Source organism: Ornithodoros turicata, chromosome 1 (assembly GCF_037126465.1).
Source record: "Ornithodoros turicata isolate Travis chromosome 1, ASM3712646v1, whole genome shotgun sequence".
In the NCBI taxonomy this organism is placed as follows: Eukaryota; Metazoa; Arthropoda; class Arachnida; order Ixodida; family Argasidae; genus Ornithodoros; species Ornithodoros turicata.
The window spans coordinates 190,514,677-190,542,538 of NC_088201.1; the positions used below are offsets into that span (position 1 = coordinate 190,514,677).

Below are 27,862 nucleotides of genomic sequence, written 5' to 3' on the forward strand. Positions count from 1 at the left end.
AGGACTCCACCACTTTGCCTCTCATATGTTTGAAATAGGGCGTCGACGAACGTTGAAAATTTAGGACATATGCTCTGGTCTCCCTTCAAATCCGCGTATTGATCTTTCGCCTTTTACTAAAGATCACCGTGGAGGGGGACAGCACAATGAGCTTCTAGTCAATTTTTGATAAGCCTAACCCGTTTGGGGAAGGCTACATCATTCAATTCAAAGAGAAAACATGCGTTCAGGTCGGACGTGTCCTGACCAGCCACACCCCCAGCCCAAAACAGATAAAACAAATAGAGGAAAAGAAACAAAGGGAGAGACAGGACTCCACCACTTTGCCTCTCATATGTTTGAAATAGGGCGTCGACGAACGTTGAAAATTTAGGACATATGCTCTGGTCTCCCTTCAAATCCGCGTATTGATCTTTCGCCTTTTACTCAACTTTTACTGCGGCTCAACAGGAGGCATATCGGGAATTGCAGGAAGATTTAAGTGTTCTGCTTTTGAAGTCATCGCCACCACCACCAACAACGAGTTACACTGGACAAGTTGTTGTTGCACAAAGACAGATCAACACAGCAAAAGTAAGGAGACGACCGGTGACCCTCTCTGTGATTCAGGGGTCAGACGGGGTATTACGAAGAACACAAGATGAGATTGAGGATGCATGCGTGGAATTTTACGCTGGTTTGTACAGTAGGAAAGAGGTAGATCAAAATGCGTGGATCGAATTAGACAAAGGGATCCCGTTGCTAGACAAAGGTCATGACTTGTTTGAAAAGCGCATCACAGTTCAAGACTTAACGGCGGCGATGAAGTCTTTGCGGCTGGGGAAAAGTCCAGGGTCTGACGGCCTCCCACCAGAATTTTACCGCGTATTTTGGACTGAGCTCGCAGGGCCGCTATCGAAGGTTTTCAATATGTGCTTGGACAAAGGTTGCCTACCGGAATCGTTGAGAGTCGGGATCATAAAGTTGCTGTGCAAGGATGAGGCAAAAAAACATGAGTTAAAGGCTTGGCGGCCGGTTACGTTATTAAATACCGACTATAAAATATTGGCAAAGGCCTTACAGCTCAAACTTGGTGAAGTAATGGACTATCTGTTGTCACCAGGTCAGGCCTCTGCTGCGAAGGGACGGCGGGTGCATACGCATTTAACGGCACTGCGAGATATGCTTGCGTATTGTCAGCGCAGAAACGTGCCGCTTCTTCTGGTCAGTTTTGATCAGGAGAAGGCCTTTGACAAGGTTAGCCATGAATATTTGTTTCATGTGTTGGAAGCAATAGGTCTCCCATCGAGGTTTGTGTGTTATGTGCGGCTGTTGTATACCGAGATATACAGCGTTGTCGAAGTGAATGGCAAGTTGAGCCGGAGCTTTCCAGTCAGGTCTGGGGTGCGGCAGGGGTGTCCAATGTCTCCCCTGTTGTACGTCCTGTCCTGTGAGCCGTTTGTGAGGCTCATGCTGAAAAGTGTCACCATACCTAGAGCTCCTGTGCCCGGTAGCGTCAGCCAGGCAACAATATTTGCGTACGCTGATGACATGACCCTGTGTACGACGGGCCCACCAGCAGTTGTAGAGGCCTTACGGCTCATGGAGATTTACGCCGCGGGTTCCGGCGCCAGTCTGAACAAAGAGAAGTCAAAAATAATGCGAGTTAACTGCGCCGGGATTCAGACGGATATCGCCGGCATCCCGTGCGTTGCAGAAATGAAGATACTCGGTGTAACGTTCTCCGAGAGGGGGGTGGCAGGCAAAACGTGGTTTGACATCCAGAAGAATTTAGAGGTAATAAAACTTCAGTATGAGGACATCGGTATCGGATACCGCGGAAAGCGGGACATCATTAGAACGGAGATGTGCTCTACGATTTGGTACGTGGGTACTTGTAGTTTCCCAACCAGAAGAGTTGAGAGAACTTTGACTCGAATTATGATGTCTGTTTTGTGGCAGGGAAGACCCGAGAAGGTAAAGAGAGTGATAGTTCAGGGCCCACCGGAGTGCGGAGGTTTGGGAATATTTAATGTTAAACTCAAGTGCGTGGCCCTAGCCATTGCACAGACATGCAATATTCTGGAGGAGGACAACCACGTCGCCAAGCCGCTAGCTCTTTACAGCATGGGCACGCTTTGCAAGCTTTTTGACGTTCCGGTTAATCACTTGGTGCCTAGGGCTGAGTCACCGATGCCCTTCTACGTTGAATTGGCACGGTACGTCCGTGTTCTTCGAGAGGCTTTGCCTGGGGAAAGTATAAGGTTCCTGTCTACCAAGAAAATATACGAGACACTGTTCTATGCTTGTAAAAGGGACCTTATATCGACGCACGTAGCAGATTCGAGGGGTCTCCTTCTCTCACCGATTCTGGATGATGATCGGGCAGATCTAGCGTGGGAGATGTCTCACGATATTTTGCCGGTGGCTACTCGATTGCAGAGGTTCCGGTTTCGAGCTACCAATGAGTGTGCCACCTGTGGTCGAATGGAGAACCACAAACACATTTTTTACGACTGCGTGTTGGCAAGCGCTTTGTGGCGAAAAATGGCGGCATTGTTTGCTCTGTCCAATATTCAGTACAGCACAGTGCACGTCTTCGACCCGATCCCAGTGGACAGCGGACAAGGGCCAGCTTTTTGCTTGCTTTTGAACGAAATTAAATATCAGCTGTGGGCTTCAAGAAACAGGAAATTGTATGGCGGGACAAATGAGTCATTAAGAATCGTAACTTTTTACGTTAGAGTTTCGTTAAGAAGAAAATTACAGTACGAGTTAGATGTCATGGGGGTGGACGATTTTAAAAAGCGGTGGAAACGGCACTGGAAAGTGTTTGTTCGGAACAGTGGGAAGATTTGTGTCAATTTTTGAGACAAAGGTCGCCGAATGTGGTACATTGTAGTTTATGTATTGACACTGTTCTTCTGAGCTTTTCGGACAAGGGTGGGGTGCACTGTGCTCTGCATTCTGGTACTGTGTTGTATGATACAGTGATTGTTAGTCTTTAGTCTAGTCTTTAATATACGCATGTACTGACATAATTCCTCATGTTGATTCGCTGTTGTCTTCCGTATGAACTGTAAGTTGCATTTGCTGGGCTCGGGATGTTCGTGGATTTTATTGTGAATCTAATGATAGCGAGGTATGAATGTATTGTAATAGTGGCCAGTATTGTAATAGTGGTTAGTGTGATTGCTGCCGTAATGTTTTTACGTGTAATAGTGTGAGTGTCGCGACTTGTTCTGAATGTTGGCTTTTTGGTGTTGGTGTTGAGCAGGGATGTTTGTGCGGGACCCATTGCGGTCAGGCGGTTTTTCTCACAATAAACTTCGCCTTTTACTAAAGATCACCGTGGAGGGGGACAGCACAATGAGCTTCTAGTCAATTTTTGATAAGCCTAACCCGTTTGGGGAAGGCTACATCATTCAATTCAAAGAGAAAACATGCGTTCAGGTCGGACGTGTCCTGACCAGCCACACCCCCAGCCCAAAACAGATAAAACAAATAGAGGAAAAGAAACAAAGGGAGAGACAGGACTCCACCACTTTGCCTCTCATATGTTTGAAATAGGGCGTCGACGAACGTTGAAAATTTAGGACATATGCTCTGGTCTCCCTTCAAATCCGCGTATTGATCTTTCGCCTTTTACTAAAGATCACCGTGGAGGGGGACAGCACAATGAGCTTCTAGTCAATTTTTGATAAGCCTAACCCGTTTGGGGAAGGCTACATCATTCAATTCAAAGAGAAAACATGCGTTCAGGTCGGACGTGTCCTGACCAGCCACACCCCCAGCCCAAAACAGATAAAACAAATAGAGGAAAAGAAACAAAGGGAGAGACAGGACTCCACCACTTTGCCTCTCATATGTTTGAAATAGGGCGTCGACGAACGTTGAAAATTTAGGACATATGCTCTGGTCTCCCTTCAAATCCGCGTATTGATCTTTCGCCTTTTACTAAAGATCACCGTGGAGGGGGACAGCACAATGAGCTTCTAGTCAATTTTTGATAAGCCTAACCCGTTTGGGGAAGGCTACATCATTCAATTCAAAGAGAAAACATGCGTTCAGGTCGGACGTGTCCTGACCAGCCACACCCCCAGCCCAAAACAGATAAAACAAATAGAGGAAAAGAAACAAAGGGAGAGACAGGACTCCACCACTTTGCCTCTCATATGTTTGAAATAGGGCGTCGACGAACGTTGAAAATTTAGGACATATGCTCTGGTCTCCCTTCAAATCCGCGTATTGATCTTTCGCCTTTTACTAAAGATCACCGTGGAGGGGGACAGCACAATGAGCTTCTAGTCAATTTTTGATAAGCCTAACCCGTTTGGGGAAGGCTACATCATTCAATTCAAAGAGAAAACATGCGTCCAGGTCGGACGTGTCCTGACCGGCCACACCCCGACCCCAAAACAAGTCAAACAAGTGAAGGAAAAGAAAGAGAGAGAGACGGGACTCCACCACTTTGCCTCTCAAATGTTTTAAATAGGGCATCGACGAACGTTGAAAATTCAGGACATATGCTCTGGTCTCCCTTCAAATCCGCGTATTGATCTTTCGCCTTTTACTAAAGATCACCGTGGAGGGGGACAGCACAATGAGCTTATAGACAATTTTTGATAGGCCTAACCCGTTTGGGGAAGGCTACATCATTCAATTCAAAGAGAAAACATGCGTCCAGGTCGGACGTGTCCTGACCGGCCACACCCCGACCCCCAAAACAAGTCAAACAAGTGAAGGAAAAGAAAGAGAGAGAGACGGGACTCCACCACTTCGCCTCTCAAATGTTTTAAATAGGGCATCGACGAACGTTGAAAATTCAGGACGTATGCTCTGGTCTCCCTTCAAATCCGCGTATTGATCTTTCGCCTTTTACGACTTCGCCTTTTACGACTTTCGACTTCGACGACGACGACGAAGTACTGAGTAGACGTGTTGTTCGATAGCTCTCGCAAATTTGGTCGATTTTTTGTAAAATTTGACGTCAAAGGCAGCCTCTTCCAGCAGCATTTCGCCCAGGAAGATGGCAGCCCACCGCAAGATCAACCGTGAGTTGAGCTTTTTCCTTGAAACGGAACGGGATGTTCGTATGAGCGACGTTCTGCAATCGATGTTGAGGAACGTCGGTGTCAAGAATTCGAAGGGAATAAACCCTTTTGGACATGGCAAGTTTGCCATCTCGGTTAGCTCGAAGCAAGCGGCGGAAGCCCTTGCGGCGAAACGTACTTTGGAAGTGAAGGGACGTCATTACGTTTTGGTTCCTTGTGAAAGGAATACGAAGACAGTCTCTCTGCACTTTTTGCCTATCGAGGTTCCTAATGAAGACGTGGAGGCTGAATTCAAAAACTACGGTCAGGTCATCTCGGTCAAGCGAGACTACTTTCAGGAAGCACCCACCATCGAAAGGGGAAGTCGCCGCGTCATCATGGTAATGGAACGGGAGGTGCCCAACTTCGTCGACATCGATGGCTTCCAGACGATGTGCGTATACTCAGGGATGAGGAAGACGTGTCGCCGCTGTGGCCAGGCTGGACACTTTTCGTTCAGTTGCCGGACGGAGTACTGCCCTCGGTGCTCTGAATACGGCCACTCTGGCAAGGGATGCCTATCGCCCTGCAAGAAGTGCGGTGAGGACCATGCCACTTCGGCGTGTGGTCTTAGGTCCTATGCAAACGTGACTTCCGACGCCATCGTAATGTCGCAGGAACCTAAGGAGACGGAAAATATGGAGACCGCTGCGATCGAGGCTCGGGTGGAGCATCATCCCATCAGTGATTGGGCAGAAGCTGTAGCCAATGAGACCGATGGGCTCGAGACTCACAGCCATGCGGAGTCCCAAGCGACGGCTTCGACTCCTCCTTCGCCTCAGGTAGATGGTAGTGGTGACGCAGCTCTCGACATGCGAGTGCTTGTGATTCCGAAGGGCGCGCAAGACGGGGGACAGCCCGGCTCGTCCACTGGTGCTGACGATCTGACAGAGGTCCCGGATGAGTTCCAGGAACAACGAGGGGTCGAGTCAGAAACAACCAAGGCCAGCGACACGGTCGACGAAGTCGATGAGGTGATGGATGACCAGGACGGTTCTGCTGCGGGGACCAAGCGCCCACTTTCGACTGCGACAACATCGTCGGAAGAAAAAGAATTGCAAGCCGTGCATGCCCTACCTGGACAATTGGCCTCACTTCCTCAACGGGGTAGAGGCATGGCCAAGAAGATAAAGAACTGACGTTCCAGCGTAGTGCAAATTGTGCGGTGAGAGGAAATGTGTTTCTCTGCATCATTCTTTTAATATTCATGTTCAAGCTTGCAACTTTTAACGTAAGGGGATTGCGAGCACAGCGAAAACAGGAGTTGTTGAGAGGTGTGATGCAGAAACTTGATGTTCATATTGTATGCTTGCAGGAGACACATTTTTGCTGTTTAGCGGATGTCCGAAATTTTGAACGCAATACCGGACTAATCAGTGTTAGCAGCTTTGGGGAGTCGAATGCGAGGGGCGTAACTGTGGCCATATCGCCGAGTTTTCATGGTGAGATCAGGCAGTATGTTCGAGACGACCACGGCCGAGTTCTCGTAGTGGACGTTGTATTTCAGGGACAAGTTTACAAAATTGTTAATGTGTACGCTCCAATAGACAATCAGGAAAGAAATTTGTTTTTCGAATCGTTGGATGGTTACATGGTAGGCTCGGGGACAAGGATCCTCCTCGGTGACTTTAACTGTGTGCTGAATGAATGTGTCGACAGCAGGGGAGGATCCTTAGTCAGCAGACCATGGAGAGCGAAGGGCCTGAGACGGTTGGTCAGTGCTTATAAATTCGTCGACGTATGGGAGCACTTGTATGGTTCTACTCCTGGTTTTACCTTTCACGCCCAAGGGCGAAGCGTGAGGTTGGATCGCTTTTACGCCCCCTGCAACGCCACTAGTGCGATAGTAGATTGTGAGGTGATTCCACTGAATCATCCCAATGCTTATCTGAGTGATCACAGTATGGTTGTAGCAGAGTTTCAGTTTGAAAAAGGCTTTGGCAGGTTACCCAACCGTTGGCGGTTGAACTGTAATTTGCTGTCCGATCAGGAAGTAATAACTGATATTAGGAACTTAATTATTCAAAAGAAGACTGAAGGGGTTACTTCCATGCACTGGTGGGAGGACGTCAAAGGCCAAATAATCTCCAAGTTTAAGACTTGGGGTAAGAAACGAGCCCAGGAGCGAAAGGAAGCAATATTTGCCATAAGATGGGGTTTGCGTAGTCTCCGGGGTTTGGGCCTTGCGACTGCGGCTCAACAGGAGGCATATCGGGAATTGCAGGAAGATTTAAGTGTTCTGCTTTTGAAGTCATCGCCGCCACCACTAACAACGAGTTACACTGGACAAGTTGTTGTTGCACACAGACAGATCAACACAGCAAAAGTAAGGGGACGACCGGTGACCCTCTCTGTGATTCAGGGGTCAGACGGGGTATTACGAAGAACACAAGATGAGATTGAGGATGCATGCGTGGAATTTTACGCTGGTTTGTACAGTAGGAAAGAAGTAGATCAAAATGCGTGGATCGAATTAGACAAAGGGATCCCGTTGCTAGACAAAGGTCATGACTTGTTTGAAAAGCGCATCACAGTTCAAGACTTAACGGCGGCGATGAAGTCTTTGCGGCTGGGGAAAAGTCCAGGGTCTGACGGCCTCCCACCAGAATTTTACCGCGTATTTTGGACTGAGCTTGCAGGGCCGCTATCGAAGGTTGTCAATATGTGCTTGGACAAAGGTTGCCTACCGGAATCGTTGAGAGTCGGGATCATAAAGTTGCTGTGCAAGGATGAGGCGAAAAAACATGAGTTAAAGGCTTGGCGGCCGGTTACGTTATTAAATACCGACTATAAAATATTGGCAAAGGCCTTACAGCTCAAACTGGGTGAAGTAATGGACTATCTGTTGTCACCAGGACAGGCCTCCGCTGCGAAGGGACGGCGGGTGCATACGCATTTAACGGCACTGCGGGATATGCTTGCGTATTGTCAGCGCAGAAACGTGCCGCTTCTTCTGGTCAGTTTTGATCAGGAGAAGGCCTTTGATAAGGTTAGCCATGAATATTTGTTTCATGTGTTGGAAGCAATAGGTCTCCCCTCGAGGTTTGTGTGCTATGTGCGGCTGTTGTATACCGAGATATACAGCGTTGTCGAAGTCAATGGCAAGTTGAGCCGGAGCTTTCCAGTCAGGTCTGGGGTGCGGCAGGGGTGTCCAATGTCTCCCCTGTTGTACGTCCTGTCCTGTGAGCCGTTTGTGAGGCTCATGCTGAAAAGTGTCGCCATACCTAGAGCTCCTGTGCCCGGTAGCATCAGCCAGGCAACAATATTTGCGTACGCTGATGACATGACTCTGTGTACGACGGGTCCACCAGCAGTTGTAGAGGCCTTACGGCTCATGGAGATTTACGCCGCGGGTTCCGGCGCCAGTCTGAACAAAGAGAAGTCAAAAATAATGAGAGTCAACTGCGCTGGGATTCAGACGGATATCGCCGGCATCCCGTGCGTTTCAGAAATGAAGATACTCGGTGTAACGTTCTCCGAGAGGGGGGTGGCAGGCAAAACGTGGTTTGACATCCAGAAGAATTTAGAGGTAATAAAACTTCAGTATGAGGACATCGGTATCGGATACCGCGGAAAGCGGGACATCATTAGAACGGAGATGTGCTCTACGATTTGGTACGTGGGTACTTGTAGTTTCCCAACCAGAAGAGTTGAGAGAACTTTGACTCGAATTATGATGTCTGTTTTGTGGCAGGGAAGACCCGAGAAGGTAAAGAGAGTGATTGTTCAGGGCCCACCGGAGTGCGGAGGTTTGGGAATATTTAATGTTAAACTCAAGTGCGTGGCCCTAGCCATTGCACAGACATGCAATATTCTGGAGGAGGACAACCACGTCGCCAAGCCGCTAGCTCTTTACAGCATGGGCACGCTTTGCAAGCTTTTTGACGTTCCGGTTAATCACTTGGTGCCTAGGGCTGAGTCACCGATGCCCTTCTACGTTGAATTGGCACGGTACGTCCGTGTTCTTCGAGAGGCTTTGCCTGTGGAAAGTATAAGGTTCCTGTCTACCAAGAAAATATACGAGACACTGTTCTATGCTTGTAAAAGGGACCTTATATCGACGCACGTAGCAGATTCGAGGGGTCTCCTTCTCTCACCGATTCTGGATGATGATCGGGCAGATCTAGCGTGGGAGATGTCTCACGATGTTTTGCCGGTGGCTACTCGATTGCAGAGGTTCCGGTTTCGAGCTACCAATGAGTGTGCCACCTGTGGTCGAATGGAGAACCACAAACACATTTTTTACGACTGCGTGTTGGCAAGTGCTTTGTGGCGAAAAATGGCGGCATTGTTTGCTCTGTCCAATATTCAGTACAGCACAGTGCACGTCTTCGACCCGATCCCAGTGGACAGCGGACAAGGGCCAGCTTTTTGCTTGCTTTTGAACGAAATTAAATATCAGCTGTGGGCTTCAAGAAACAGGAAATTGTATGGCGGGACAAATGAGTCATTAAGAATCGTAACCTTTTACGTTAGAGTTTCGTTAAGAAGAAAATTACAGTACGAGTTAGATGTCATGGGGGTGGACGATTTTAAAAAGCGGTGGAAACGGCACTGGAAAGTGTTTGTTCGGAACAGTGGGAAGATTTGTGTCAATTTTTGAGACAAAGGTCGCCGAATGTGGTACATTGTAGTTTATGTATTGACACTGTTCTTCTGAGCTTTTCGGACAAGGGTGGGGTGCACTGTGCTCTGCATTCTGGTACTGTGTTGTATGATACAGTGATTGTTAGTCTCTAGTCTAGTCTTTAATATACGCATGTACTGACATAATTCCTCATGTTGATTCGCTGTTGTCTTCCGTATGAACTGTAAGTTGCATTTGCTGGGCTCGGGATGTTCGTGGATTTTATTGTGAATCTAATGATAGCGATGTATGAATGTATTGTAATAGTGGCCAGTATTGTAATAGTGGTTAGTGTGATTGCTGCCGTAATGTTTTTACGTGTAATAGTGTGAGTGTCGCGACTTGTTCTGAATGTTGGCTCTTTGGTGTTGGTGTTGAGCAGGGATGTTTGTGCGGGACCCATTGCGGTCAGGCGGTTTTTCTCACAATAAACTTCGCCTTTTACTAAAGATCACCGTGGAGGGGGACAGCACAATGAGCTTCTAGACAATTTTTGATAGGCCTAACCCGTTTGGGGAAGGCTACATCATTCAATTCAAAGAGAAAACACGCGTCCGGGTCGGACGTGTCCTGACCGGCCACACCCCGACCCCAAAACAAGCCAAACAAGTGAAGAAAAAGAAAGAGAGAGAGACGGGACTCCACCACTTTGCCTCTCAAATGTTTTAAATAGGGCATCGAGGAACGTTGAAAAATCAGGACATATGCTCTGGTCTCCCTTCTAATCTGAAGACGAAGAAGCCACGTGCAACTGTTTCATCGCTCCGCTGTAGGTTTTCTTTGCTTAACCGGTTTTGCGATTGAATTTAGTCCTGCCAGGGTGCCGCGTATACCGCGGGGATCCTGGCCGGGATGAACAACAACCCCCCGCTGCGGGAGTGGTGCTTTGGCGTCCGCATTCCGGACGTCGCTACCATCGATGATCTCGTCGACGCCGTCTTTGATGTCGTCGGCTCCGGGAAGTTTTATGGCATCCGCCATCGTGGACAGAACTTCTACGAGCTAGGCGTTTCAACGCGGTCCGCCTTGGACCGTGTCTTGGAAGTTGGGCTGAAAGTCGCGGAGCAGACATGCTCCATCGAGCTCTTCGGTCCCCGCACAGTGAACGTCGTTTGCAAGATGGTCCCGCTGTACATGCGGGACGAAAACCTGCTCAGGGCCCTCAACAAATACGGGAAGGTCCTCAAGATGGAGGATATCACATTCGAAGACAGGAAGGGACGAGGAACACTTCGCACGGGAAACAAACGGATAGTTATGGAGATGGGGGAAAGGACACCTCTCCCCAACTTCGTCCGGGTGATGGATGCGCTAATACAATGCGACTACCCAGGCGTTAAACGTGTGTGCCGGCGCTGCAAGCAGGAAGGTCACTTCCGGTCTGCGTGCAACGTTCCATTCTGCGAGCGCTGTTCAACTTTCGGCCACACAACGGAAGAATGCGGCTCCCGTTGCCGTCGATGCCGCACCAAGCATCCCCAGGGCCCTTGTCCTAATCCCGTGTCTTATGCCAGTATGGTTACCGAGTTTCCCAGCCTACCTCCAGCAGAGAAGCCGGTAGATCCTCCTTCCACCGACCCGGTCCCCTGTGTCCCGGAACATCCTGAAGAAACTCTTGTGTCGCCACTGCCCATCACCGGAGACGGCACCGACGTCAGTGTGCCTGAATCATCAACTGCAGTTGAAGCTTCCATGGAGGAACGAGGCAGCGATGCGGTGTCCACCTTTTCGTCACTCCTTCCTGGACTACATGATCCAAGTGCTGGCAACAGCTCCGACAGCGAGGATACGGTGACAAGTCGAATTGAAGATCACCCAATGGCCGACGACGCAGCAATAGAAGACTCCGGAAACAACACGCCCGATCACATCAGCAAGAAGCGAAAAATCATTTCGCCCAGGGTGAGGGAACTGTTTGGCTCTGATTCGGACAGTTCTTAGTGCTCAGTTTAAATTCCTAGCTTAGGTCAATGAATTGTCTGATTTGTGTTTCCACCCTCTTTTTTCTCGCCATGAGAGTTAAGCTGGCGACGTTAAACGTAAACGGCTTGCGTAATCCACAGAAGCAGGCAGACGTGATTAGTTTTGGGCGAAGTGCTGGAGTTGATATGCTACTGCTACAAGAGACTCACTTTTACTGCGCTAGAGATATTTTGCACTTCAAGTCTCGTTTCAATCTGCCGATTTATGCCAGTCTCGGTGCAGCTAACACGTGTGGTGTTGCCGTTGTTGTGTTTAACCCTTTGTTGTTGAACCGTTTTTATTGTACATACGATGCAGATGGTCGTGTTGTCACTTTTGATTTTTATATCGGGGATGTGAAGTACCGAATTGTAAATATTTATGCCCCTGCGAATGTGAGTGAAACGAATCGTTTCTTTTCTTCTTTGAGCACAAGTCTATTATCAAGTGCTAACGTCCTCATAGCGGGCGATTTTAACTGTGTCGAGGACTCGAGTGTCGATGTAATAGGCCGAGGTCAGGGGCGTTCTGTGTGGAATGCTCGTGAGCTGGTACGTCTGTTGAGTCAGTTCCAGTTATTAGATGCTTTTCGGGTGGTCCACGGCCCAAGTTATGTTAGTGTAACGTGGCAGCGTGGGGCGGCAGGCTCTCGCTTAGACCGGTTTTACCTTCCCGATAACTTGCGTGATAGCATCACTGCGTGTGATCACTACAGCATTCCATCTACTCCGACGTACATATTTGATCACGCGGCTGTGCTCCTGACGCTCGACCTTGACCATCCGCCAGCCCTACAACGTTCTTTTTGGCGGTTAGACAGGACACTGTTATCCGATAATGATTGTGTGACAGCGGTCCGCGCTTTACTGTCTGTGCCTCTTGCCTCTTCCTTAAGTGAGTGGCAGTACCAGAAAAACCGATTGCGTGCTCTTTTTGTTGAGTGGGGAAAATTTCGTGTTAGGGAGCGCACGCGACAGTTCAATCGACTGTGCGATAAAATCCGCGTTGTTCGAAGGGGTGGCAATCTTACCAGGCTGTCGAAAGAGTATTTAGATAGTTTGATCGCCAAACGAGATCAACTGCTTAGATGTTCAGCTGGTATAGCTCAGATGGAACGGGCACGCAGCCGGTCAGTATCTGGAATACGTATGTACAAGTTCCTTCGGGAGCGAAAACAACAAAACAGGTTCGCTGTCAATTCCTGCCAAAAACAGGACGGTTCCATAACGTGTGACCCTGCGGAGATTTTTTATACATTCCATCGGTATCACTCCCGCGACCTCTCGGCTGGTTGCCCCCCGTGTAGTGCGTCAGATAGTTTCTTTGACATTCTTCCGCACTTGGAGGAGTACGACTGCGAAATGTTACGTGCCCCTATATCAGAAGATGAGCTAGATGTTGCTCTCCGTGGAATGCGTCATGGGACCGCTCCTGGACCAGACAGGCTGCCTGTTGAATTTTATCGCACTTTTTGGCCCGTTCTTCGTCCGTACCTTCTAGCTGTATACAATTCCGTCATGACGATCCCAAGGATTCCAGAGTTTTTTACGTATGGCAGAGTTATCCTTGTGGGAAAAAACAATGTTGACTTGTCTCTTCCTGGTTCCTGGAGACCCATCACCCTCTTGAACACTGATTATAAGTTGTTCATGGCGGTGTTGAGCGGTCGTCTGCGGGCCGTGTCACCTACCGTAATTAGCGAACCACAGTGCTGCTCTGTTCCAGGAAGAGGGATGTACCCTGCATTGTCCCTTATTCGCGACATGCTTCACTACACCAGTACAAGTAATGTTAACGGAGGAGTTGTTTCCCTCGATCAGAGCAAGGGATTTGATAGGGTACTACATTCGTTCCTATTCTCTGTCTTAGAAAGGTACGGTTTCCCATCAGAGTTCCGTTCTGTTATAGAACGAATATATACGTCCCATACGAGCAGCCTGGTATTCAACGGTGGAGAGGGCCCTCGCTTTAGGGTAACCTGCGGAGTACGACAGGGTTGTCCTTTGTCTCCTTCCCTCTTCGTCCTCACTCTTGACACCTTCATTCGTCACGTGATTGCCGATCCTGGCATCCGAGGCTTTCCTGTGCCTGGGATCGCATCGGTTAAAGTGTCTGCTTATGCAGACGACGTCACCGTGTTCGTACGAGATGAGGCGTCCCTGCGAAACGTGTTCAGGACATTTGCGCAATATTCGGCCTTGTCCGGCGCCCAGCTGAATAGTGCTAAAAGTAAAATCATGGCAGTGGGAAGCTTTACGCTGTCCCGTTCATACGAGCTCATCCCTTGCACATCGTTGCGTATCCTGGGGGTGCGCTTTGACCAAAGAGGAGCGCAGATCTCCAACTGGGACGACGTTGTCCTAGCAGCGAAAGCTGCCATCCAGTCTGCGCAGGGCTTTTCTTTTTCCTTCGCGGAGCGGAGCTATTTCATTCGGTCGTTCCTCTGTCCCCGTTTGTGGCACCTGGGTCAGGTTCTTCCCCCGCCAGCGAGGATTGTCGCCCGGCTGAATGCTATCCTGTTCACTTTCTTTTGGACGGGGAAACAAGCTGTCATTAATCGCCCCACATTGCAGCTCCCCGTAAGTCTTGGTGGCTGGAGCATTCCCGACATTTCAATCATCTGTCACTGCCTGGCACTCAAGGTCTTGTTGAGAGTGCTTAGGGACCCCGACTTGCCTGCACACGGTCTAGCGGTTTACTTTTCTTCATTGTCGTCCCGTTTTCTTCCTAACATTCCAACCTTGGGGAATCTTGCACGAGCTGAACAGCCGCACCAGCTACACGGTTCGCTCATCACCTTTTATCGTCGTATCGAGCCCCACCTTAGAGGAAGGGACGTTCTTGAGGTTCCAGCAGTTCGCGTATCAGAGCGCCTAGCCCTGGAAAACCAAGATGCTCGTCACCGGCTCCAGAATATTCGATTGCCGTTCCGAAGCCGTATGTTCACCGAGGTTCCGGCTCCGACTCGCGACTTCATGTGGCTGGCGTGGTGGGATGCTCTCCCCACCCAGGACAGGCTCTGCAGAATGCGTATCACAGCCAGCGCTGCTTGTTGTTTCTGTAGAGCACAGGAGACGTTGCACCACACCTTGTACGAGTGTCCTGTTTCAAGAGTGTTCTGGGCACGCGTCTCTCGTTGTCTTTCCCTTAGGTGTCCGCTGCAGTGGCACGGGCTTCGTTGGCCGTCGCGGTCCGCTACCCACCGTCTGACCAAGCTCGTCACACTCATCGGATTCCAGGTGTTGTGGAGCGCACGCGCTAGATCTCTCTTTGGACGCAGGAGGTTCTTGCCTGTATTGGCTGCCGTCGCTTCCCTTCGCTGTCGATTGCGCACGTACTTGGTCGAGGAACTCCACAGTGGTGATACCGATGCATTCTGCAACAAGTGGCTTGTTCCCCACGTTTTCACACTTTCACGCACTCTCCTTATGTTCCACAATCACTGAACATCTCAAAGCATTGCTGAAAAGGCGAAAGAGAACTCTTCTGTAATTTGAGGAAATAGTTTACCTATAATGTAGTGATAAGTTTTCATTGTTACTTGCGTGACTCCGTGTTTGTGAAAGTGTCTTTGCTCATGTTGTAGATATTCATATTTTCATTGTACATAACTCATTGTTATCCTGCATTGTACGTTTTTCATTCGTGTTTGAGAAATAAATTTTCTTTCGCCTTTTACTAAAGATCACCGTGGAGGGGGACAGCACAATGAGCTTCTAGTCAATTTTTGATAGGCCGAACCCGTTTGGGGAAGGCTACATCATTCAATTCAAAGAGAAAACACGCGTCCGGGTCGGACGTGTCCTGACCGGCCACACCCAGACCCCCAAGACAAGTCAAACAAATAAAGGAAAAGAAAGAGAGAGAGACGGGACTCCACCACTTTGCGTCTCATATGTTTTAAATAGGGCGTCGACGAACGTTGAAAATTCAGGACATATGCTCTGGTCTCCCTTCAAATCCGCGTATTGATCTTTCGCCTTTTACTAAAGATCACCGTGGAGGGGGACAGCACAATGAGCTTCTAGACAATTTTTGATAGGCCTAACCCGTTTCGGGAAGGCTACATCATTCAATTCAAAGAGAAAACACGCGTCCGGGTCGGACGTGTCCTGACCGGCCACACCCAGACCCCCAAGACAAGTCAAACAAATAAAGGAAAAGAAAGAGAGAGAGACGGGACTCCACCACTTTGCCTCTTAAATGTTTTAAATAGGGCATCGACGAACGTTGAAAATTCAGGACATATGCTCTGGTCTCCCTTCAAATCCGCGTATTGATCTTTCGCCTTTTACTAAAGATCACCGTGGAGGGGGACAGCACAATGAGCTTCTAGACAATTTTTGATAGGCCTAACCCGTTTGGGGAAGGCTACATCATTCAATTCAAAGAGAAAACACGCGTCCGGGTCGGACGTGTCATGACCGGCCACACCCAGACCCCCAAGACAAGTCAAACAAATAAAGGAAAAGAAAGAGAGAGAGACAGGACTCCACCACTTTGCGTCTCATATGTTTTAAATAGGGCGTCGACGAACGTTGAAAATTCAGGACATATGCTCTGGTCTCCCTTCAAATCCGCGTATTGATCTTTCGCCTTTTACTAAAGATCACCGTGGAGGGGGACAGCACAATGAGCTTCTAGACAATTTTTGATAGGCCTAACCCGTTTGGGGAAGGCTACATCATTCAATTCAAAGAGAAAACACGCGTCCGGGTCGGACGTGTCCTGACCGGCCACACCCCGACCCCAAAACAAGCCAAACAAGTGAAGAAAAAGAAAGAGAGAGAGACGGGACTCCACCACTTTGCCTCTTAAATGTTTTAAATAGGGCATCGACGAACGTTGAAAATTCAGGACATATGCTCTGGTCTACCTTCAAATCCGCGTATTGATCTTTCGCCTTTTACTAAAGATCACCGTGGAGGGGGACAGCACAATGAGCTTCTAGACAATTTTTGATAGGCCTAACCCGTTTGGGGAAGGCTACATCATTCAATTCAAAGAGAAAACACGCGTCCGGGTCGGACGTGTCATGACCGGCCACACCCAGACCCCCAAGACAAGTCAAACAAATAAAGGAAAAGAAAGAGAGAGAGACAGGACTCCACCACTTTGCGTCTCATATGTTTTAAATAGGGCGTCGACGAACGTTGAAAATTCAGGACATATGCTCTGGTCTCCCTTCAAATCCGCGTATTGATCTTTCGCCTTTTACTAAAGATCACCGTGGAGGGGGACAGCACAATGAGCTTCTAGACAATTTTTGATAGGCCTAACCCGTTTGGGGAAGGCTACATCATTCAATTCAAAGAGAAAACACGCGTCCGGGTCGGACGTGTCCTGACCGGCCACACCCCGACCCCAAAACAAGCCAAACAAGTGAAGAAAAAGAAAGAGAGAGAGACGGGACTCCACCACTTTGCCTCTCAAATGTTTTAAATAGGGCATCGAGGAACGTTGAAAAATCAGGACATATGCTCTGGTCTCCCTTCAAATCCGCGTATTGATCTTTCGCCTTTTACTAAAGATCACCGTGGAGGGGGACAGCACAATGAGCTTCTAGTCAATTTTTGATAGGCCGAACCCGTTTGGGGAAGGCTACATCATTCAATTCAAAGAGAAAACACGCGTCCGGGTCGGACGTGTCCTGACCGGCCACACCCCGACCCCAAAACAAGCCAAACAAGTGAAGAAAAAGAAAGAGAGAGAGACGGGACTCCACCACTTTGCCTCTCAAATGTTTTAAATAGGGCATCGAGGAACGTTGAAAAATCAGGACATATGCTCTGGTCTCCCTTCAAATCCGCGTATTGATCTTTCGCCTTTTACCAGGATGGATGGATGGATGACCAGGACGGTTCTGCTGCGGGGACCAAGCGCCCACTTTCGACTGCGACAACATCGTCGGAAGAAAAGGAATCGCAAGCCGTGCATGCCCTTCCTGGACAATTGGCCTCACTTCCTCAACGGGGTAGAGGCATGGCCAAGAAGATAAAGAACTGACTTTCCAGCGTAGCGCAAATTGTGCGGTGAGAGGAAATGTGTTTCTCTGCATCATTCTTTTAATATTCATGTTCAAGCTTGCAACTTTTAACGTAAGGGGATTGCGAGCACAGCGAAAACAGGAGTTGTTGAGAGGTGTGATGCAGAAACTTGATGTTCATATTGTATGCTTGCAGGAGACACATTTTTGCTGTTTAGCGGATGTCCGAAATTTTGAACGCAATACCGGACTAATAAGTGTTAGCAGTTTTGGGGAGTCGAATGCGAGGGGCGTAACTGTGGCCATATCGCCGAGTTTTCATGGTGAGATCAGGCAGTATGTTCGAGACGACCACGGCCGAGTTCTCGTAGTGGACGTTGTTTTTCAGGGACAAGTTTACAAAATTGTTAATGTGTACGCTCCAATAGACAATCAGGAAAGAAATTTGTTTTTCGAATCGTTGGATGGTTACATGGTAGGCTCGGGGACAAGGATCCTCCTCGGTGACTTTAACTGTGTGCTGAATGAATGTGTCGACAGCAGGGGAGGATCCTTAGTCAGCAGACCATGGAGAGCGAAGGGCCTGAGACGATTGGTCAGTGCTTATAAATTCATCGACGTATGGGAGCACTTGTACGGTTCTACCCCTGGTTTTACCTTTCACGCCCAAGGGCGAAGTGTGAGGTTGGATCGCTTTTACGCCCCCTGCAACACCACTAGTGCGATAGTAGACTGTGAGGTGATTCCACTGAATCATCCCACTGCTTATCTGAGTGATCACAGTATGGTTGTAGCAGAGTTTCAGTTTGAAAAAGGCTTTGGCAGGCTACCCAACCGTTGGCGGTTGAACTGTAATCTGCTATCTGATCAGGAAGTAATAACTGATATTAGGAACTTAATTATTCAAAAGAAGACTGAAGGGGTTACTTCCATGCACTGGTGGGAGGACGTCAAAGGCCAAATAATCTCCAAGTTTAAGACTTGGGGTAAGAAGCGAGCCCAGGAGCGAAAGGAAGCAATATTTGCCATAAGATGGGGTTTGCGTAGTCTCCGGGGCTTGGGCCTTGCGACTGCGGCTCAACAGGAGGCATATCGGGAATTGCAGGAAGATTTAAGTGTTCTGCTTTTGAAGTCATCGCCGCCACCACTAACAACGAGTTACACTGGACAAGTTGTTGTTGCACAAAGACAGATCAACACAGCAAAAGTAAGGAGACGACCGGTGACCCTCTCTGTAATTCAGGGGTCAGACGGGGTATTACGAAGAACACAAGATGAGATTGAGGATGCATGCGTGGAATTTTACGCTGGTTTGTACAGTAGGAAAGAGGTAGATCAAAATGCGTGGATCGAATTAGACAAAGGGATCCCGTTGCTAGACAAAGGTCATGACTTGTTTGAAAAGCGCATCACAGTTCAAGACTTAACGGCGGCGATGAAGTCTTTGCGGCTGGGGAAAAGTCCAGGGTCTGACGGCCTCCCACCAGAATTTTACCGCGTATTTTGGACTGAGCTTGCAGGGCCGCTATCGAAGGTTTTCAATATGTGCTTGGACAAAGGTTGCCTACCGGAATCGTTGAGAGTCGGGATCATAAAGTTGCTGTGCAAGGATGAGGCAAAAAAACATGAGTTAAAGGCTTGGCGGCCGGTTACGTTATTAAATACCGACTATAAAATATTGGCAAAGGCCTTACAGCTCAAACTTGGTGAAGTAATGGACTATCTGTTGTCACCAGGTCAGGCCTCTGCTGCGAAGGGACGGCGGGTGCATACGCATTTAACGGCACTGCGAGATATGCTTGCGTATTGTCAGCGCAGAAACGTGCCGCTTCTTCTGGTCAGTTTTGATCAGGAGAAGGCCTTTGACAAGGTTAGCCATGAATATTTGTTTCATGTGTTGGAAGCAATAGGTCTCCCATCGAGGTTTGTGTGTTATGTGCGGCTGTTGTATACCGAGATATACAGCGTTGTCGAAGTCAATGGCAAGTTGAGCCGGAGCTTTCCAGTCAGGTCTGGGGTGCGGCAGGGGTGTCCAATGTCTCCCCTGTTGTACGTCCTGTCCTGTGAGCCGTTTGTGAGGCTCATGCTGAAAAGTGTCGCCATACCTAGAGCTCCTGTGCCCGGTAGCGTCAGCCAGGCAACAATATTTGCGTACGCTGATGACATGACCCTGTGTACGACGGGTCCACCAGCAGTTGTAGAGGCCTTACGGCTCATGGAGATTTACGCCGCGGGTTCCGGCGCCAGTCTGAACAAAGAGAAGTCAAAAATAATGCGAGTTAACTGCGCTGGGATTCAGACGGATATCGCTGGCATCCCGTGCGTTGCAGAAATGAAGATACTCGGTGTAACGTTCTCCGAGAGGGGGGTGGCAGGCAAAACGTGGTTTGACATCCAGAAGAATTTAGAGGTAATAAAACTTCAGTATGAGGACATCGGTATCGGATACCGCGGAAGGCGGGACATCATTAGAACGGAGATGTGCTCTACGATTTGGTACGTGGGTACTTGTAGTTTCCCAACCAGAAGAGTTGAGAGAACTTTGACTCGAATTATGATGTCTGTTTTGTGGCAGGGAAGACCCGAGAAGGTAAAGAGAGTGATAGTTCAGGGCCCACCGGAGTGCGGAGGTTTGGGAATATTTAATGTTAAACTCAAGTGCGTGGCCCTAGCCATTGCACAGACATGCAATATTCTGGAGGAGGACAACCACGTCGCCAAGCCGCTAGCTCTTTACAGCATGGGCACGCTTTGCAAGCTTTTTGACGTTCCGGTTAATCACTTGGTGCCTAGGGCTGAGTCACCGATGCCCTTCTACGTTGAATTGGCACGGTACGTCCGTGTTCTTCGAGAGGCTTTGCCTGGGGAAAGCATAAGGTTCCTGTCTACCAAGAAAATATACGAGACACTGTTCTATGCTTGTAAAAGGGACCTTATATCGACGCACGTAGCAGATTCGAGGGGTCTCCTTCTCTCACCGATTCTGGATGATGATCGGGCAGATCTAGCGTGGGAGATGTCTCACGATGTTTTGCCGGTGGCTACACGATTGCAGAGGTTCCGGTTTCGAGCTACCAATGAGTGTGCCACCTGTGGTCGAATGGAGAACCACAAACACATTTTTTACGACTGCGTGTTGGCAAGTGCTCTGTGGCGAAAAATGGCGGCATTGTTTGCTCTGTCCAATATTCAGTACAGCACAGTGCACGTCTTCGACCCGATCCCAGTGGACAGCGGACAAGGGCCAGCTTTTTGCTTGCTTTTGAACGAAATTAAATATCAGCTGTGGGCTTCAAGAAACAGGAAATTGTATGGAGGGACAAATGAGTCATTAAGAATCGTAACTTTTTACGTTAGAGTTTCGTTAAGAAGAAAATTACAGTACGAGTTAGATGTCATGGGGGTGGACGATTTTAAAAAGCGGTGGAAACGGCACTGGAAAGTGTTTGTTCGGAACAGTGGGAAGATTTGTGTCAATTTTTGAGACAAAGGTCGCCGAATGTGGTACATTGTAGTTTATGTATTGACACTGTTCTTCTGAGCTTTTCGGACAAGGGTGGGGTGCACTGTGCTCTGCATTCTGGTACTGTGTTGTATGATACAGTGATTGTTAGTCTCTAGTCTAGTCTTTAATATACGAATGTACTGACATAATTCCTCATGTTGATTCGCTGTTGTCTTCCGTATGAACTGTAAGTTGCATTTGCTGGGCTCGGGATGTTCGTGGATTTTATTGTGAATCTAATGATAGCGAGGTATGAATGTATTGTAATAGTGGCCAGTGTTGTAATAGTGGTTAGTGTGATTGCTGCCGTAATGTTTTTACGTGTAATAGTGTGAGTGTCGCGACTTGTTCTGAATGTTGGCTCTTTGGTGTTGGTGTTGAGCAGGGATGTTTGTGCGGGACCCATTGCGGTCAGGCGGTTTTTCTCACAATAAACTTCGCCTTTTACTAAAGATCACCGTGGAGAGGGACAGCACAATGAGCTTCTAGTCAATTTTTGATAGGCCGAACCCGTTTGGGGAAGGCTACATCATTCAATTCAAAGAGAAAACACGCGTCCGGGTCGGACGTGTCCTGACCGGCCACACCCCGACCCCAAAACAAGCCAAACAAGTGAAGAAAAAGAAAGAGAGAGAGACGGGACTCCACCACTTTGCCTCTCAAATGTTTTAAATAGGGCATCGAGGAACGTTGAAAAATCAGGACATATGCTCTGGTCTCCCTTCAAATCCGCGTATTGATCTTTCGCCTTTTACTAAAGATCACCGTGGAGGGGGACAGCACAATGAGCTTCTAGTCAATTTTTGATAGGCCGAACCCGTTTGGGGAAGGCTACATCATTCAATTCAAAGACAAAACACGCGTCCGGGTCGGACGTGTCCTGACCGGCCACACCCAGACCCCCAAGACAAGTCAAACAAATAAAGGAAAAGAAAGAGAGAGAGACGGGACTCCACCACTTTGCCTCTTAAATGTTTTAAATAGGGCATCGACGAACGTTGAAAATTCAGGACATATGCTCTGGTCTCCCTTCAAATCCGCGTATTGATCTTTCGCCTTTTACTAAAGATCGTTCGATCGGCTGTGTTTTCGCAGAGCTCTGTGGAAAATTTACGTTTTTTGCCAAATTATTGTATCTTTCACGTCCAGTTTATCGCGTTGCTGCACCGCAAGATGGGATCCGCCGGGGGGGCCGGGGGATTCCCTACGGAGATGGCGACGCAGCTACGCCAGGACCTCACTTTCAGCCTCCATGCCGACAGCCAGGTGAAAACCAGGCAAGTTCTTGACGCGGTGGCCTCTGCCATCACGCTACGCGACCTTCGCTCCGTCCGACCTTCGGGCAGAGGTCGTTTCTTTGTGACTGTGCACTCAATGCGCGCAGTGGAAATTCTCCGTGCTTTGGGCGTGCTAACCATTGCAAGCAGGGACTACCCATTGGTTTCCCTGGCATCGACGGTGAAAGTGGTCACCGTGCTCAACCTCCCGACGGAGTTACCCGACGAAGACCTGGATGCAGTTCTCTCCAGGTACGGCAAGGTGCTCAAGTCACATCGAGAAAAGTACCGGGACTACCCCACCGTTGAAACGGGAGCTCGGAAGGTGCTTATCGAGGTGACGAAGGAAGTGCCGAATTTCGTCACTGTGCGCGGCTTCCAGGGCATGTGCCTTTATAGCGGCATGCGGAAACAATGTCGCCGGTGCGGTCAAGAGGGCCATTACGTGCTGGACTGCACGACACCGAGGTGCCGTCGCTGCGCGGCGTACGGGCACGAGGCAGCCTCGTGCAATGAGCGGTGCCGCAAGTGTGGAGCAGACCACTGGACCACGCGCTGCAGGGTGAAGACGTACGCCAGCATCGCCACCGAGGACGACATGCTGGTCGACGAGGCAGCCAGTGACCTGAGGGATACGCAGGAAGTCATCGCGCTCGGCGGCGGCGAGGGCTCCCCCACCCCGGACAGGCAGCAGGTTCTGGAATTGCCAACCACGGAGGACGCCATTGCGCCCTCTCAGCAAACTGACGAAGGAGCGCCGACCACCGGGGCCCCCCAGGCGGTGTCCCCTGCAGCGGCAGTTGTGGGTCAGGAATCGACCGACCTGCAAGAGATCGCCTCCCTGACCCGTTCTGAGCATAGCTCCAGCGAGGCTTCCGACACGCCACTCGTCATTGACGAGGATGCCACTGTGGAGTCGACCGAGGAAATGTCATCCTCGTCTGATGAAGAGGGCCGAGACCACGCTCCACTACCAGCGAAACGGCCACACATGTCCAGCGACTCGCTGGAGTCAGCGGCTGTCCCTCAGGAGCAGCCGTGGCAAACAGTCGAACGGGCCAGCGGCCGCAAGAAGACTGAGAAGAAGAAGCGACGACAGGCCGCCAATCGTGCCGTGCCGTCCCCACCCTCCTCCCAAGCAGACAATGAAAGTGCTCACCCTTAATGTGCGCGGGATCCGCCAGCATCGAAAGCAGCGAATGTTGGGCTCGCTGCTTGCTTCGTTGCAAGTGGACATCGCCTTCCTCCAGGAGACTCATTTCAGTAGCCTGCAGGAAGCTAATAACTTTGCAGTACGAGTGGGTGTGAAGGGACATTTCAGCTGTGGCACATCGAGGTCTCGTGGCGTGGCCATCCTCGTGACACCGCGCTTTCGTGGAACTGTGTTGCGCCACTCCTTCGACTTTGAAGGACGACTTGTGTCAGTGGACGTGGCCATTAACGGGCGTGACAGGCGCCTTGTGTCCATCTACGCTCCCACGGAGTACCAGGAGAGGAATGACTTTCTCCGCAGCGTCGACCCCTACCTCCTCGGTAAGAGGGACGTTGTACTTGGTGGCGACTTCAACTGTGTTGTGGACGAACAGTATGACCGAGCGGGGGGAACATCGAGGAACCAACCCTGGAAGTGCAAGGAGCTGAGACGCCTGCTGCGGGCGAGGGACCTCACAGACGCCTGGAACCTTATCCACGGACTCACACCAGGTTTCACGTTCAGCAGCCAAGACCGCCACGTCCGTCTGGACCGGTTCTACGTGTCGAAGTCTCTCTCGTGTGGGGTGCAGGATTGTGCGGTGGTGCAGGTCGGCACTTCTGTGCAGTTCTTTACTGACCACCGGGCAGTCGTCCTGGACCTACAAGACCCAGTTGGCTTTGGACCACAACCCTCGCCGTGGCGGTTGAATCCATCGCTCCTGAACGACGACCGAGTGGTACAGGACGTCCAAGCGTACCTCGACTCCCGAATCCACGAAGTGACATCTTTGGAGTGGTGGGATAGTGTGAAGGATGGTGCTAGGAGGATCCTCCGAAGATGGGGCAAAGAGCTGGTGGCGGAGCGGAGGCGAGACATTCATCTGTTGCAGGTCGGTCTTCGGGGCCTTCTGGAATGCGGCTTGGGTTCCCGGGAGGAGGCCACAGCATACAAGGAGCTACAGGCGGAACTCTCAGCACTTCTGTGGCGCCGGTCACAGGGATGGTCTCTAGACGCTTCCCGACCGGCTCATATGCGGTCCGCCGGCCCGGTCCAGGCGGCCCTCTCGGATGTACAGCGCTCGACACCTGTGCGGCTCGAACGCCTTGTCCGGGAAGATGGGACTATGGCCACGACCTTGGACGACCTGGTCCTCACCTGCAGGTCGCACTACGCCACCTTGTACGCCCGAGACTCAGTCGATACCTCACTCTGGGAGGAAGTGTGCCGCCAGTACGAGGGTCTCACTTCCGACCAGTCAAGCGACCTGGACCTCGATGTCAGCGTCCACGAGTTATTTCTAGCCGCAAAGAGTATGCGCAAAGGGAAGTCACCCGGACCTGATGGACTCCCTGTGGAGTTCTATCTTCGTTTCTGGGACATCCTCGGTCCTGCCCTGCGTGACGTGTTCCTGGATGCTGTTGAGCGTGGCACCTTACCGGCGTCGTCCCGTCGAGGCTACGTCAAGCTCCTCTGCAAAGACGGTGCGCGTGCTGATGAGCTCTCCGCCTGGAGGCCCATCACATTGCTCAATGTGGACTACAAGCTCTTCGCCAAGGTGCTCCAGCAGCGTGTCGCCCGGATCAGCACGCTCATCGTCTCGCCGGCTCAAGCGTGCGCTGTCCCAGAACGCGGCATCCAGCAGCATTTGGCCGCCCTCAGGGACATTTTCTACTGGGTTGCCGACCGTCAGGCCCGAGCGTACATCGTATCCTTCGACCAAGAGGCGGCCTTTGACCGGGTGGACCATGGCTTCCTCTTTCACGTCTTGTACCGTGCGGGTTTCGGCGAGCGCTTCCAGCAGTTCGTGCGACTTCTGTACACAGGTGCTGAGAGCCAAGTGCTAGTGAACGGCAGGCCGTCTTTGGCTTTCGACGTCACCAGAGGAGTGAGGCAGGGATGCCCCTTATCTCCTACACTCTACGTCCTCGTCTTCGAAGCAATGGTCAGGATGTTGTCCAACGAGTGTGCCGTGCCCCGCCTACCAGTCCCAGGGAGCCACAAGTTCGCGACCGTGTTCGCGTACGCGGACGATTTAACGGTGTGCCTTCCGACACCCCATGCGACAGTCCAGGTTCTGGACTGCTTGGATAAATACAGCAGGGCGTCGGGTGCCAAGCTCAACGAACGGAAGTGCGCCTTCATGGCTCTTGGGGACAACTTTCCCTATTCGGACGCCTATGGTATACCGGTACGACAGTCCTGTCGCATACTCGGTATTGAATTTCACAGGACCGGTCCCCTCACGAGCAACTGGAGACATGCACTCCACGATATGTCGGCCCGCATCCAAGCGGTGTCAGCCCTCGACCTGGATCTGAGAGAGCGTGCGGCAGTGGTGTCCAGGCATCTGTGTTCCCCACTGTGGTACTTCGGCACGGCCTTCCAGCCAGCCACCGCCACTGCGAGAAGAGCGAACCGCCTCACCTATCAGTTCTTCTGGAATCGGCGACCAGAACGTGTGCAGAGGGCCCTTATGATGAGGCCTCCACAGCTGGGCGGCTGGAGGTTCCCAGACGTGCGCCTCTTCTGCGCGGCTCTGGGCCTCTCCACCCTCTTCTCTGTCCTCCGAGATACGACACACATCTCGTACCACCTGGCCCTGTTCTTCGCCGGCACCTATATCCAAGACTTCGGAGGAGCCTTCGACATTGGGCGGCCCCACACGGAGAGGCTCATGACCTTTTACAGACTCATGAGGAAGTACGCTGTCCAGCTACGCCGTCACCTGCCTGACGTCGACTTCACCACATGGTCTGTAAGGGAACTGTACGAGGCGCTGTGTGAGGCCAGTTTTCCGGTACAGGCGGGCCCGCGGTCCCACGACCGAAGTCTCGTGGTGTCCCCTTTCCTGGAGGGCTCACGAGTGGACGTCTTATGGCAGCGATCGCATGAGGTGCTGCCGGTCCGAGCAAGGCTGCATAGCTTTGGCCTCTCACGCTGGGACTCCTGCGTCACCTGCGGGGCGGTGGAGACGCATCAGCACGCCTTCTTCGACTGCATCAACGCGGCGGCCATGTGGAGGAAGGTGGCCGACTTGTATCAGTTGCCCGCGGTCGCCCTCGACACGACGCAGTTTCTGGACCCGGTGCCCGTGCCGGTGCGGAAGCGACCCGCCTTCGTGCTCCTGGTTGCCGAGGTTACCTTTCAACTTTGGTGCGCCAGGACACGTGCTGTGTACGGGGCACAGCCGGCGACACTCGTGGACTTGCTGTGCGCGTGCCGCATCGCCCTACGAGCTCGGCTGCAGGACGAGCTGAGATCTTTCGGTCTCGTGAACTTCCGAAAGCGGTGGAAGCACCACTGGAACTTGTTTGTGTTGGCTAGTGGCCATATAATCATGAAGCTGTGATAGGTCTCATGGACAAACGTGTACATACCTTTGTATATACCACCTGTGTGATGCCTGTTCCAGTTCTTGAAGCTTCTAGTCTTGTCACCTTTTGTTCGTTTTGATTAACCCGTGGGCTTAATATGATAACTGTTCCCTAAAGTGAGGTCTCTGTCTTGAGCCACTGCTAGTGTTTGGTTGTTCTTTGTTCTGTACATAGTTTTTTTTTTAGCTCTCACTTACCGTCTATTGCTGTTTGTGCGTGTTTTTCTTGCGTTTCTTGTATATAGTTACCATAGTCATGTTAGACCTCATTTTGTGTAAAAAGTTTACTCTTCTCAATAAACATTTACTAAAGATCACCGTGGAGGGGGACAGCACAATGAGCTTCTAGACAATTTTTGATAGGCCTAACCCGTTTGGGGAAGGCTACATCATTCAATTCAAAGAGAAAACACGCGTCCGGGTCGGACGTGTCCTGACCGGCCACACCCCGACCCCAAAACAAGCCAAACAAGTGAAGAAAAAGAAAGAGAGAGAGACGGGACTCCACCACTTTGCCTCTCAAATGTTTTAAATAGGGCATCGAGGAACGTTGAAAAATCAGGACATATGCTCTGGTCTCCCTTCAAATCCGCGTATTGATCTTTCGCCTTTTACTAAAGATCACCGTGGAGGGGGACAGCACAATGAGCTTCTAGACAATTTTTGATAGGCCTAACCCGTTTGGGGAAGGCTACATCATTCAATTCAAAGAGAAAACACGCGTCCGGGTCGGACGTGTCCTGACCGGCCACACCCAGACCCCAAGACAAGTCAAACAAATAAAGGAAAAGAAAGAGAGAGAGACAGGACTCCACCACTTTGCGTCTCATATGTTTTAAATAGGGCGTCGACGAACGTTGAAAAT

General features: G+C 50.3%; 13 non-coding genes and 1 pseudogene across 13 annotated transcripts; all 14 read left to right on the top strand.

Moving 5' to 3' along the window:
• The first annotated feature begins 69 nt into the window (after positions 1 to 69).
• On the top strand, positions 70 to 191 carry LOC135379240 (U5 spliceosomal RNA). The gene has a single exon (XR_010418743.1). It is a non-coding gene; the product is annotated as a U5 spliceosomal RNA (small nuclear RNA).
• Positions 192 to 3,580: 3,389 nt separating this feature from the next.
• LOC135379242 (U5 spliceosomal RNA) lies at positions 3,581 to 3,702 on the top strand. The gene has a single exon (XR_010418745.1). It is a non-coding gene; the product is annotated as a U5 spliceosomal RNA (small nuclear RNA).
• Positions 3,703 to 3,889: 187 nt separating this feature from the next.
• Positions 3,890 to 4,011, top strand: LOC135379243 (U5 spliceosomal RNA). The gene has a single exon (XR_010418746.1). It is a non-coding gene; the product is annotated as a U5 spliceosomal RNA (small nuclear RNA).
• Positions 4,012 to 4,198: 187 nt separating this feature from the next.
• Positions 4,199 to 4,320, top strand: LOC135379244 (U5 spliceosomal RNA). Its single transcript, XR_010418747.1, has one exon. It is a non-coding gene; the product is annotated as a U5 spliceosomal RNA (small nuclear RNA).
• A 185-nt stretch (positions 4,321 to 4,505) lies between these two features.
• On the top strand, positions 4,506 to 4,627 carry LOC135379778 (U5 spliceosomal RNA). The gene has a single exon (XR_010419234.1). It is a non-coding gene; the product is annotated as a U5 spliceosomal RNA (small nuclear RNA).
• A 10,643-nt stretch (positions 4,628 to 15,270) lies between these two features.
• LOC135379627 (U5 spliceosomal RNA) lies at positions 15,271 to 15,413 on the top strand (annotated as a pseudogene).
• A 187-nt stretch (positions 15,414 to 15,600) lies between these two features.
• On the top strand, positions 15,601 to 15,722 carry LOC135379391 (U5 spliceosomal RNA). The gene has a single exon (XR_010418888.1). It is a non-coding gene; the product is annotated as a U5 spliceosomal RNA (small nuclear RNA).
• Positions 15,723 to 15,908: 186 nt separating this feature from the next.
• LOC135380131 (U5 spliceosomal RNA) lies at positions 15,909 to 16,030 on the top strand. Its single transcript, XR_010419563.1, has one exon. It is a non-coding gene; the product is annotated as a U5 spliceosomal RNA (small nuclear RNA).
• A 186-nt stretch (positions 16,031 to 16,216) lies between these two features.
• On the top strand, positions 16,217 to 16,338 carry LOC135380132 (U5 spliceosomal RNA). The gene has a single exon (XR_010419564.1). It is a non-coding gene; the product is annotated as a U5 spliceosomal RNA (small nuclear RNA).
• A 185-nt stretch (positions 16,339 to 16,523) lies between these two features.
• Positions 16,524 to 16,645, top strand: LOC135379482 (U5 spliceosomal RNA). Its single transcript, XR_010418971.1, has one exon. It is a non-coding gene; the product is annotated as a U5 spliceosomal RNA (small nuclear RNA).
• A 186-nt stretch (positions 16,646 to 16,831) lies between these two features.
• On the top strand, positions 16,832 to 16,953 carry LOC135380134 (U5 spliceosomal RNA). The gene has a single exon (XR_010419565.1). It is a non-coding gene; the product is annotated as a U5 spliceosomal RNA (small nuclear RNA).
• A 185-nt stretch (positions 16,954 to 17,138) lies between these two features.
• On the top strand, positions 17,139 to 17,259 carry LOC135379415 (U5 spliceosomal RNA). Its single transcript, XR_010418910.1, has one exon. It is a non-coding gene; the product is annotated as a U5 spliceosomal RNA (small nuclear RNA).
• Positions 17,260 to 21,859: 4,600 nt separating this feature from the next.
• Positions 21,860 to 21,980, top strand: LOC135379417 (U5 spliceosomal RNA). The gene has a single exon (XR_010418912.1). It is a non-coding gene; the product is annotated as a U5 spliceosomal RNA (small nuclear RNA).
• Positions 21,981 to 27,564: 5,584 nt separating this feature from the next.
• Positions 27,565 to 27,686, top strand: LOC135380135 (U5 spliceosomal RNA). Its single transcript, XR_010419566.1, has one exon. It is a non-coding gene; the product is annotated as a U5 spliceosomal RNA (small nuclear RNA).
• The last annotated feature ends 176 nt before the right edge of the window (positions 27,687 to 27,862 follow it).